The sequence below is a fragment of the Melanotaenia boesemani genome, chromosome 3 (assembly GCF_017639745.1).
Source record: "Melanotaenia boesemani isolate fMelBoe1 chromosome 3, fMelBoe1.pri, whole genome shotgun sequence".
NCBI classification, from domain to species: Eukaryota; Metazoa; Chordata; class Actinopteri; order Atheriniformes; family Melanotaeniidae; genus Melanotaenia; species Melanotaenia boesemani.
Window position 1 is genome coordinate 32,553,937 of NC_055684.1, and position 12,608 is coordinate 32,566,544.

A 12,608-nucleotide genomic window follows, 5' to 3' on the forward strand; every position below is an offset into this window, starting at 1 on the left:
GCCCACTTAAACAGATTTCATACCTTTTTTCTTTTTTTTTTTTTTTTTTTTTTTTTTGTGGATTGAAGCATTTCTTACATTGGCATTAATCTTTGTAGCATAAATCAATAAAGTCCATCTTTCAGTGTTTGAAATTAAATTTATTTAACAATTCTGTCATGATGAATAATTATTTTGAAAGATATTAGTTTAGGTCTATACTTTTTGTCTCGAGCTAAAAATTGGGATTAGTTCCAGTTTTTGCTTTTGAAAAGCGCGGAAAGCCAATTATTTAACAGTAGAGTTGTGTTTGTGTGATCGTGCTTTGTTTCTGGCGATTTCTGAGCTCAAACTTTGTGGAGTGTAACATCTGTTCATCTCTGCCTCCACAATAGCGCAACTCAGCAAGGATGCAAAGCGAGGTCAAAAGATCAGTGCCTTCCCCTCACACACACACACACACACACACACACACACACGTTGGAAGAGCCACAGAGAGATGCCTCTCACTGGATGCTGTTTTATTGTGCGCCAGAACTTTGCGAGGATAGGCCAGCGTCGAAAATGCGCACCTGCTTTAGAAGCATTACGGTAGCGCAGCAAAACTGTCCCCCTGTAACACTCACACACACACACACACACTCGTATACACACACATACAGCTCTAGTGATTCAACCCTGATTTCCAACGAACGAGCGAGCAACAGACGGGATGCCAAAAAGTGAAGACCGGAGGAGAGGTTATACTCGCTGAATGAGCCTCCCGAAGAGATAGCCAGGGAAGCAGAAGCAACTAAACAAGAAGAAACCGCGTTGTTTCTCCGCGGCAACTTGCGCACAGTGCCAGAGTTTTAGCGGCAGTATTGTTCTGACTTCACTCCAGAGGGGCCACTCCGAGGAGAGAGACGCACACAAAAGGGAAAAGGAAAGGACTAACGACCACGCTTTGTCGCTTAAAGTAATGGTCCTGCGGTCTTAGTTCCTAGATTTCTCTGTCTCTCCCTCTCTTTCCTCTCTGTTCTTTTCCATTTTTTTTTTCGTCCCGTCGGTTTGTGTCCCCTTTGTCGCCGTGAGAGAGTGGACGCGTCGGGGTCTGAGGAGCAGAAGCGGGCTGTCCACATGGTCCAACCACTGGCGTGAAAGTTGACTTCTTCAGAAACCAAGAGAACAGGTTGATGCATTATCTACACTTTCCTTTTCCCCCTTTTATCTGACTCACTCTTCCTCCTTTCTGTGTTTCCAACGAAACTCTTGATACACGCATTTCTTCAGGAAATAAAAAAAGAAAGAAAAAAAAGAAAGAAAACGGCCGAACTTCAACTTTTCATCGCACATTGCTTTTGAAAGTCCTGCAAGTCTGTCTAATAAGATAATGGGCTATTAGAGTAGGTATTACTCAGCGGCCACGTTCAGGTTTTCCTCATCGAGACTTTTTTTCCGCCAGTGTTTTATTCTAACTTTTACTACTTTCTGAAGCGAAACTTTTTAGCTTTTCTAAACCGCTTGCAGTCTTTTGTTTGTTTGTTTTGTTTTTAATTACTAATCTTTAAAATATAACTGACGTCTCAACCTCATAGCTACTTTTTTAAAAAAGTCAAACATCCACTTTAGAAACCTGGGTTGTCTTAATAGAACATTGCAATTTAACACCTTTAGTTTATTTCTTAAAATGTTAATAACTCGTCGCTTCCGAAGCATGCTTTGATGAAAACAGAAAGTTTTCTTATTCTTTCATTTTTCGCCCCGGTTAGGAGAAACTAAGATTTCGGGAAATGGTTTTAAATGAGGAAACAAACTTTAACTTCGCCTCTTTGACAATAAGATATGTAAAGGGGATTTGATCGTGGGCAGCGACTGATAATGTGGTGATAATTTTACACAAACGTCCACATCGCGCTGAGAATTGTTTGATAGCTTTCATCTTTTTATACCTTTTTATACCTGCGCGGTCTTTTTACATATTTTTTTTTAAATCTAATAATTAAACAAAAAACGTTTAAAAATGAAAAAAGGCATTGGACCCGCTCACTTGAGATAATAGAGCCCTTGTCTCAAGAAGAGAGGAAAAAAAGCTTTCTTGAGTTGACATGGTCAATAGGTCTGGGGGACAATACTTTCTTTTCAAACGATTTTGACTTTTGAAACTGGAACCGCTGTGTGAGACCTCACCGAGGTTTGATGTTTCTGTGGTATTTTTCCTCAGACTTCTCCGGATTAAATAATTCCAGTCATTTGCAGCCGGTTGTTTTAAGAACTGAACGTGGAGAAAAGATGTAAAACTTGGGTTTTTATCGTAAATTTGGAGTTGATTAAATCTGCAGAGTGATGATGAGTGTATTACAGCGTCGATGCGTCATAGTTCTTTTTAATAATGCCTTCTGAGACTGATTGGATAAAGAAGAAAAAAATAGATAAAAAAGAAGAAAACACACATACGAGACTGCATTTTTTGAAACAAACTGCACAATTCATCGACATTTGGACCTGTCTTAGACGTATTTTAAAATATTAAGCTGATGATAATTTCAAGTCAAGCCTCTGAACCGTGTTTCTCCAACCTTTTAACTTACAAACTGAGTCAAAGTAGGCCTGCACCACCAAGGAAAATATATTTGTGTCCGATAAAAAAGGATGGGGGAGATTTATTTCCGGGATTGTGTTTATTTTTTCAAAGAATATATTCATGAGATAAACAGACACATTAAGCTTTTTATATATTTATAAATAGACGCCGAACCCAAAAGTATTAAAAAAAAACAGGATTAAGTTTTTATTGGAAAAAAAAAAACTAAAGTTCTGCAACTTTTTTTCTCCCGTAAAATTCCAATAATCAAATATCGAACATCTGCCAGAAGATTCCCTAGTGTCAAACTGATTCAGTTCCCGCATGACTGAAAACTGCAGACCCCCAAAAGAAGGAGAAATGAAATGACAATTAATTGCTGTTAGTTGTCCGTCATTCAGAGAAAAGCATACAGGCCGTGTGGGTGCACACTCTGACACAGGCATTATTGCCCTGTGATTGATGGGCGCGGGGGCATTTGGCATAATTAATTTTATTTACTGTGTCCTCTCTTCAGTTACCCCACCCCCCCCCCCCAAACACACACACACACACACACACACCCTCCCTGTCCTCTGTTGCGGCATTTTCGCGACGTGATGACACACTTTTAATTGCACTTTAATAGAATATCCAGCGGGAATGAAAAAACTCTTAATCACGTTTTACGACCTTGTCACAGTTGGTGTCAAACCGGAAAGCAGGTATTTTGTGGTGGCGCGTTGCCCCAGGTGTGCGCTGGAAGCCGAATGGGAAGGGAAAACCAACAAAAAACAATTAAAGATAGTTTATTTTACCCCACTGCGTTACACAGCAAGCTGGTGGCTTCATATAAATCTACACATCAGTTTTTTAGGGTACAGTCCCTCACATCACTATGATGTGGTTTATTTAAATTGTGAGAATTGGAACTTTCCTTTTTTAAAAGCTTGTTGATCTATTAATTTTCTCAAAGACTAAACACCTTCAATATTTTTTTCAGCAAACTTTTAGAAGTGCATACTCTTAAAATATTTAGCATTTCACTGTAATATTTAAAAAAAAATCTTGTTTACCTTATTATAATTTTAAATGAGATTAGGTTCATTTAAATGAGATTAATTGTTTCATAAAATCTGTAAAATATTTGTGAAACTGAGAGTTAGATTTTTCAAATAATAATTTTCATGGCTGCATGCTCGCTTGTGATTTATTTGTCTTTGAAGACTCAGCAGCAGAGTTTAATGGTTTGGATTTATGGACTTGAATTGCATGTATTTCACAAAGAAAATTCTAGAAAAGATAATTAAGTTCTTGTGTGATTTATATTTACAGTACTGACTATCACTTGCAAACCTCAAACAGAATCTCACAGAGTTGCGAGACACTGCTGAACAATAGAGGTTTCAGCTTTGATTCAAACTTAATAGCATTTACCAGCAGTATGAAATCACTGTAAAGTTGTCATTAGGTAATTCATTATGTCATTATGTATGTATGTAATTTGCTCATGGATATGCAACCTCTTCGGAGACACTACTTTTCATGAAAATATTTAAAAAGAAACAGTGAATTAAAAGAATGGAGGCAGAAGTAGTTATTTGTTTTTTTAAAAAAAAGGAGTGTATAAGTCAGAAGTGTCAGAGACAGATTGACTCTGCTCTCTGTCGGCTATTGTGTGCCCGAGTCTGTGTTTGCCTCAGCTTTGCCACCTTTTTCATCTGACTTGCTTCAACACTTTTCCGTCTTAGCTGTTTTTTTTTTCCTCCCCTCTCAACAGCTGTGTCTTTTCCATGTCCTGTTTTGATTCATTGTTTGTTGGAGTTGGTCATGTTCTGCAGATTTTTATCACTTTCAGCTTTTTTTTTTTCTTCACCAGACGATTGTTTCTGTTATGCTTACTGTCACATAATTGAAATGATGATTTTCAGCTTGGTCCTGTGTGTGTGTTTTAGCGTGTGGCAGGGTGTGACTGGAGCCATGTACGAGACTGTCTAGAGACAGGCAATAATGGCTGTGAATCTTATGTGCTTTCAAACCCCTTCAGCAGGATTAAAAGCCACCAACATGATTGTATTACTCCATAAACTCACTCAGAGAGTCCTTACCTACACGTGAATGTACGTGTGGAAGAGTGTATATATCTGAGTGCAGAAGAGAGCGTGTGTGTATGTGTATGAGAGTGCTTTTTTCTCAATTCACCTGTCCTGCTTGAGTGAAAATGGACAGTATTTGAAGTTTTAAATGTTCTGTGCGTCGGTAGTATTGATAGCTTGCATGTCCGTTTCTACATCTCTGGCACTCTCTTCATTAAAACCCTCCAGCTATCCCAAACCCACAAGTCTAAGTGGGCTTTTGGCTCCAAAGTGATGTTGAAGAGCACCTCATATACAACACATATACATGTAGGGTTTGACCTACAATAGATTTACTTCGATTGTATCATTTAAAGCATTACATGCTTAAAAGCTGAAATGGTTAAATTTTCAATATCCTTTAGGTGGGATTTGAGACGTGGAAAAAAAATTTTAAAATCTGCGCAGGCATTTGAAGTGTTGGTCTTGAAGCTGACATTATTGCAGCGTGGTGAGCTGAATATGGCTTTAGCTCTGTGGGACAAGAGCGGTAGATATTTTATGACAGTAAATTTGTTATTTTTTTTAATCATAATTAAACATACTTCAGTGTATTGTTGATTTTCTATGAAACAGAGCTGTTCTTTTTTTTCTTGTCTGTAATACCAGAAGTTATTAATTGAAATAAAATAGCGATTAAGGCTTGTTACTGCTTTAAAAAATGTTAATGAAATATAATTGAAAATTTAATGAGTGTTATTGCATATGGGCAGCCAACAAGTGGGGGAATGTTCTGGTTTTGTACGGAGGTGATTGACTGCACAGTGAAACTGCTGCCACATTGCTTTAGACTGAGGCCTGATTATACATGTGGTTCTAATTGAACCTGTTATTTAGGAGAAGCTGAGGGTTGAACACTTGTGTAAAAGTGTGTGTGTGTCTGCATGTGCCTATAGTAAATCCACACATTTTTCTAAGATTAGATGTGTTTTTTTGCGGTGGCTCACAGGACGATGTGGTAGAAGTAAATCAGCTGATGGACAATAGGGGAGGAGGAGAGCAGTGAGATGCTTCAGGAGGTTGACCACCTGTGAGATGGAGAGAATGTTGCTTAGTTCATTTTTGTTTTGCCTTTTGTGGCTTTTGAAAGAGCTGTCATTGGTCATGTGGTGACAGCAACTTTAGCTTAATTTTCTCACATTTAAGCACTCTCCTCTCTGATTGATAAGGTGATCATTTTGTCTGACAGTGGTTTAGTTTGTGGTCATTATAATTTTCTTTTTCTTTTTTTTTGTAATTAAATTTGTGTGTGGGGTGGCTGGGATGCAGGCTGGCTGAGAGATGTTTCACCAGCTCTACCAGAGCATTGGCCCATTAACAGCTGATGGATGTGGGAATAAGTGACCCAACAGTTCAGAGCGGAAGAGATGGTTTCCTATGGGTGGAGAGGGGGTGTGCCAGTAGGGACAGATAGAAAATATGAGGGAAAGCTGGATGATGTGAGGGAAGCAACTGTGTGAGGGTTACAGACGTAGGTTATTATAGTTGAGGAAGCATTAGATCAGCCTCTCCAGAGTGTGTTTGGCACCTGAGCCTGCAGCAGAGTTTGAGCTAAAAGAAAAGGGCTGTGGTGAGAGGTCTGGTAGTCTTAAAACATACCATGAAGTAAGACATTCAGAGATTAGTTTGATTTTAGGGAGATGGAGAGGAATTGGAGTTAAAGGGGATCTGAAGGTTAGCGGCACAATTCAGGTGGAGCACTTGAGATGGTCAATGCAAGCAGTGGTATACAAGAAAAGAGTTGTGCGCAGGCACTGAGAGGACGCCTGTTGTGTTCAAGCAGCATCTTCATGAAAAAGCTCTCATCGGTCGTTGTGTCCCCTGCTAACTCTGCATTGCTTCTGACAGCTGTATTTGTGTTATGGATTTTCCTTCACTCTATCCCATCTCTCTTTCCTTTTCCCCTGCCTCCCTCTCTCAGTAGTCGGCTCCCCTCCTCTCCGTCATCTCCACCCTATGACCTTTTGTAAGCACTTCATCAGAGAGCCGTTGGTGTTTTCTAAAGCTCCGCGACAAACTGACAGGGCAGCCGTCAATCGAGCGGGTAACCGAGGGAGCGGAGCAGTGGAAAGCTTCCCTCTGAACAATGTGCCTAAACTTTCTGCAGTGCTGCTTTAATGTGTATTGAAAGGATGGCAGAGAAGGGCTGGTGACAGCTGTAAGGCGATAGATTCTGAATACACAGACTTCCACATTTTGCAAATTTCATAAACCTTCTGGATTGGCATCATACAGTTCTTGAATACTTGTTTGTCTATCGTGCTGTGGCGAAAAAGAAATCTTCTGAGCAGATGAGTGAGTGTCCTGATGAAATGCTGAGATTCATAGTAATTACATTCAGGATTCACATGAAGGTCCATAAAGTCAGTCGCAAACTAAATATTCACTTCAAATATGGATTTCTGTGCTCATCAGTTAGCTTGTTTCATTCCTCTACTTTGCAATAGAGTTATCAAATAAGTTCAATCTAATGTATTTTAGCATTTTGGGGGGTTTTGATTTGCATCAGAATATTTGAATTAATTCAACTTGGAAGACTGCAGATTAACATATGATGATAGGAAATGAGCCATGCTGCGTTTCCCTTCATCCTAGTTCCTAACCGTCCTGTGCCAAAGAGGTAATAACCATTTAAATGCATCTCATTATGTTTTCTAATCCGTAAAGTATCGAGATGTTGGCTAACACAGGCGAAAGTGAGGCTGGAGCACTGGCGTGCTCTGCTCTTTTATGGTATTAGTATTTGTGGTATTAGTTCCAGGGGACATGGGATGCCTACTTAAGCTATTAGCATGTGAGGCGCCGCGGGATGATCCATCCCCTGACAGGACGAGCTGTTAGCCAGTGTTAAACCAAATCACAATAGACTGCCTGGGTTGACGGATTGACAGAGCTCCAGCACACCACTTGCCTGGCCTGCCCCTTCCTTCCTCCTCAACTACATAACATCATAAAGATTTATTTACATTAAATGGGAGCAGAGCTGGGGAATTTACTTTCTTTTAACTTCTGGAGAAAATAATCTGAAATATTCTTTTAGAGTAAATGTGATGCATGATGATCAGGCCTAAATGCAGTGTCTCTCTAAACTTCCTTCATTTTCCTCGTCTTCGTTCTGCTTTACCCTGACAGAGAAAGGAAGATGTTGGCTTTGCCCAATGGGTTTGGGACTCACTTAGTCTGCTTTCAAAAAGGGGACATTAAGGACGGATAGAGACTGCTGGAGCCACCGCTGTTGCTATTATTTTTAGGGTATTGCTCATGGATTCAAAGGATGTTAATGTGATCGGGCTGTGCTTTCCCTTATTGTGTGTGTGAGTGTGTGTGTGTACATCTAGCTGCAATTAAATGTCAATCAACTGGTGACCCTCCACCTCTCTCCTCCTCAGACAGAATTCCACAAGTTTTAGGTTTTGTTTTCCACACGGCTGCCGGATGGAAATAAAGCAAACAGGCCATCACTGCTCCAGCTTGTGTGTTTTTTACACATTTCATTGATGAGCAGAAAACAAGTTGTCTGTCTTTTTATATGGAGATGAATTCAAAATCCTTCAGAAGGCCAAAAAAAAAAAAGTTTTCCAGACAGGCCGAGGGAGCTGTGTGGTAAAGCAGCTCGTGCTGGTTCATCTGGAGCCGTTTTTTTTTTTTTTTTTGAGCGTGGCCGCTCGCTGAGCATTGAAACTCTGTTAGTGTGTATGCACATACACATGCACGCCTGTGTGTGGTGGGCATTGTTGACCGAGGGACATCTGCCACTAGATTATTCCCAGCTGTTATCTGAATAATTGTGTAATCCCCCCACCCCTTCCACACTCCCTCCCTCGTTTACTCCCTCCTCCTCGCTCTCCTCCTTGGCTCCCTTATTGCCCCCACGTCACTTCTTCCTCCAACTGATGAGAGGGAGAGTGATGAGTCTCTTCTCTGGATGGCACACCGGGCTGTTTCAAGAGTGTTTATGAGTGTGTGAGTTTTCGTCTGTGTATGTGTAAGTGTGTATCTCTGGTCACTGGTCGTTGTCTGACATTTGTAGAAGGATTTGATCACCCCCCCCCTCCCCGCCCTCTGCCCCAACATGCTCGCCTCCTTCCATCTCCTGCTTTCCTCCCCCGTGGCTCTCGGGGAAATAAAAGTAGCCTAATCCTGCCAGATCAAGACTGCTGTCCACCACAGCTCTACCAGCCTGTGAATTAGAGCCAGCTCTCATGTTCCTGAGGACAGAGGAGGGAGCGCATGTAGGTGGGTGTGTTTGCATTGTGGGCTGTTGGCCTGTGAAGCAGCTCTGTTTGCCGGGAGAGTCTTGGGCAGACGGCGATGGAAAGCAAGGCAGAGAGCAAGAAAAAGGAGCTTGTGTTAGTGTTGTTAGATGAGAAAAAAAGAAGGTGCTTTCTGTGATTTAAAACAACTAAATTCGACTTGCTGCATAAAAAACAGTTATTATATATATTTCTTTGTAAATAAAAATTTTCTGATTGTTTTTATATACATAGTTTTTCTTTTAAAACTTGCTTTACAATAGAAAAAAGTCTTTTGAAAGAATTAAAACAGTTTTTCTTAGGTTAAAAGAGAAATAAAACAAATTCAAACATACTAGTTTCACAGTATCTACAAAGGCACAAGGTTTAAACATATTTCCGTCACTTCGCTGTTAACTTTTTAATGAGAAATAATGAAAGAAAGCCTTTTTATTTAGATTTCAATAAACAGTCTGTTGCTTTTTGCTCTGCTTGAGTCTTCTCTCACTTTGCTCTCTAAAACATGTTAGGATAAATGTTTGTCACTCATAAGGCGACACACACAGACACAGCGTGTGTGTCTACAGATGCCGTGCTGCATTCATTTCTGATTCGTAGTTGGCTGGAAAGCATTATTTTCCCTGTTGGTACTCCGACGTCACTCAGTGTGAAGGACTGAACACTTGCCGTCTCTATTTTCTCCTTCTTGCTTCTTTTTGTGGTACACTTTCTCCTGTCCGTATACTCCCCCCCTCCCTACCCATCTCCCTCCCTCCCTATCCTCTCCTCCTCTCCTTGCCATGCCTGGTGTATAATTATCGATGCTCTGTGTTCCCTCTGCACTCTTCATTACATCCGAGATGTCATCACAGTTTACCTCCAACACTTGCTTCCTTTACTCAGGCCATAATTTAACAGGAATCTTTTTTTTGTCAATTAAATGACATACGTATGAGTGAGTGTGTGTCTTGGTGGTTAAAAAAAGAAAAAAAAAATTAAAAACCTTATGAATGATTCAAGAAGTGGCATATCAAGTTTTTTATGTTTAAAACTGTTAAAACATTTTGAATGACAAGAAAATGGAACATATTTAAGAAGGCAGGTAAATGTTACTGTCAAAAGTTATTTAACCATACTTCTACTCACTCCATTTTGTAAATGTGGTACACTTTTTTGAAAAGAAAAGATTGTTCTTCACAGATTTTAGCCAAGAAGTTCTTTACAAAAACGAAACCCTAAAGAAAGAAAAAAAAGATTTCTGCTTTGTATATGCAATGGATGATTGCGAGGCAACACAATGTTTATTTAAGTGGTGGAGAAAACACTGGGAATTTTCTTCTAAAAGTGAAGACATTTATTACCGGCTTGTAAGGTGGCCTCTGGGTTGTTAGATTAGCAGATGCCAGAATGCCCATTTGCCCACTGAAGGTCAGCTCTGCCAGATGCAACCTGTAGCCCTAATCGGCAACTTCTGCTGCAGCAGGTTTCCATTGTCTAAAGGTCAGTCAGGAACTGTGCGTTACCCTCGGAAAGTAGTTAGCATAAACGAGGGAGGGGATAGGGGGAGGAACCAAGGACTAAAGTACAAAAATGAGGACAGGAGGGAGGGTGCGTAGCAATGAAACCCCGGCGTGCTTTGTGGTGTCAGGCAGGCGTACGGCTTCTGGGGGCTTTGTGCAAAGTTTGCCTGCAAAACTTTGCTTAGGGCTGGGTTTGGTTTTCAGCAACTCCCCCGGGGGTTTGCTCAGGGAGTGGTTGGAGGGGAAAGAGGAGGTGGTAAAGGAAGTGAGAATGCAAAGAAGAGGAGGAGAGGGGAGCTGAGCATAAAAAGCAGGCATGCCATCATAGTTGTCCCTTGTAACGGGGGCGCAGGCCCTCAGTCGCTGATCTAAGAAGCATAACTCCTGGATCTGGTCTACTCCTCAGCCCTCCTCCTTTTCTGTGTCCTTACACTCCTCCCCTCTCTTTCACTCTGTTTTCCTTCATGCCGACCAGCCTCTCTGTCTTAACTTCAGCTTTCCACAGATCTACGTTGTGGTTTGAGCTCTACCGATTTACATACAGTCTTGCATTAGTGGAACACAGGCTGGGTCTATTTGCTGGTAATGAGCATAGGGGGCCTGTGCTGTATAGTAACTTATTTGACCTCAGATGGTAGGGTCAAGTTTGTCCTGAGGGGTTGTAATTCTCTCTCTTCTCAGCCACATGGCTGTGGCCTGGAGGAAGGATATATGGAGGGAGGGGAGCCGGACCGAAGTGGCCCTCTTCATGCCAAATTTGAATTTTTTTTTATCCCTTTCTCTGTTCTCTCCTTCCTCTCCCTTGTCCCCTCTCCTCCCACAGGGTTAATTGAAGGGGAAATTGATAGTTCTGTGCGGTAATTGTGGCTTTGAGAATTCTCTGACTCCCACAGAGAGAGATGAGGGCAGCTGTAGCAAAGACAGAGCAATGTGCTGTAAGAGAAAAATGGGGAGAAAAAATATAGTAAGAGAAACAGATGGACAAAAAAAAAAGACCCCATTCCTCTACCCTAGCACCCCCTGGGTGGGGGTTTGATTGGTTGATGAGGGAGCAGGTTGATTGGCTGATTGGTTGATGAACTGAGAATTTTTTGCGTAACTTTACTTGCTAGGCTCTAATAATCAATTCATTATCCAATCAGAGCAGCTCGCCACACTGCTTTGTATCCATACTGATTCTCCTTTTGACCCCCTCCTTCTCCAATCCTCCCATACCTCCCCGAGGAGTCCAGGATGGACAGATGAGCGGAGTGCACTGTATCTGTTCGGTTCTGCTCTGCTGCTTGCCGAAGCAGAGAGACAAAGTTATATTCCACTGATGCCAAAGCTGAATGGACTCTATGCCTCTTTCTTTCTCTCCTTCAAGAGGGGGCTTTTCTTTCCCAGGGGCAGAGCTTCGTAATTAGTCTTCTTCCAGAAATAGAAAACTAGTTTTCTGAGGTGAAGTCAACCTCTGATGCGTGATTTTTAAGGCACATTTGATTTGATAGAATTTGAAGGAAGGAATGGAAATCTGTTCCATATATTAGTAGGATTTACCACATTTCACTTATGGAATCTTAATGTTTAACTTTCTCAAATAGGCAGGTTTTTTTTTTTTTTTTTTTACAGATAAAAATGGCACAGAGTAAACGTGGTTACACATAAATTTTGCTCCTGTAGTAACAGCAGGTCTTGTTTTAGCTCCTGGCTTAGTTGTTTAGTCTCTTCTCAGGCCACCCCAAGGCTATCACCCAGGCAACATTGTGTGTGTGCGCTGTGTGTACTTGTGTTTCCATCCTATTATTTAATTTTTATCATTGCATCCTAAAATTTGTCAGTGTATTCATTTCTTTCTCAGACTTTATCTTTACCATTGATTCAGTTTTCTCTACCCTGTTTTTCCCACCTAACCCCCCCAAACCGTCCTTCAGCACCCACAGCCCCCCTCCCCACCACCTCTGCCTCTCCCCGACGCTCTCCTTTTCTCTTCAGCTCTTCCCCTCCCCTCTTCTTTCGCTTTCTCTGTCCGTTAATGAGAATGTGTTAACGAGAAAGAAAGATCTATTGGGTATAGCACAATTTATCAGAAAGGCAGAGGTTTGGTGGAAAAAAAAAGGCGGCGGGCCCTTCAAAGAAGTCCTATTCTTGTGGTTGTGAATGTTTGATGAGACAGTGAAAAGTTCCCCCTCTAACGTCATGGTGTCTGAACAGAAGAGAA

The 12,608-nt window shown here is 41.2% G+C and overlaps 1 protein-coding gene across 2 annotated transcripts in view; it reads left to right on the forward strand.

Annotated features, from left to right (window-relative positions):
• Positions 1–626: 626 nt before the first annotated feature.
• The window catches only part of foxp4 (forkhead box P4), an 86,115-nt gene continuing 74,133 nt past the window's right edge, over positions 627–12,608 (forward strand). For both annotated transcript variants that reach the window (XM_041980332.1, XM_041980333.1), the window contains exon 1: positions 627–1,150. The gene's annotated coding sequence lies outside the window, so the exon portion shown is untranslated. The remainder of the gene's footprint in view (positions 1,151–12,608) is intronic.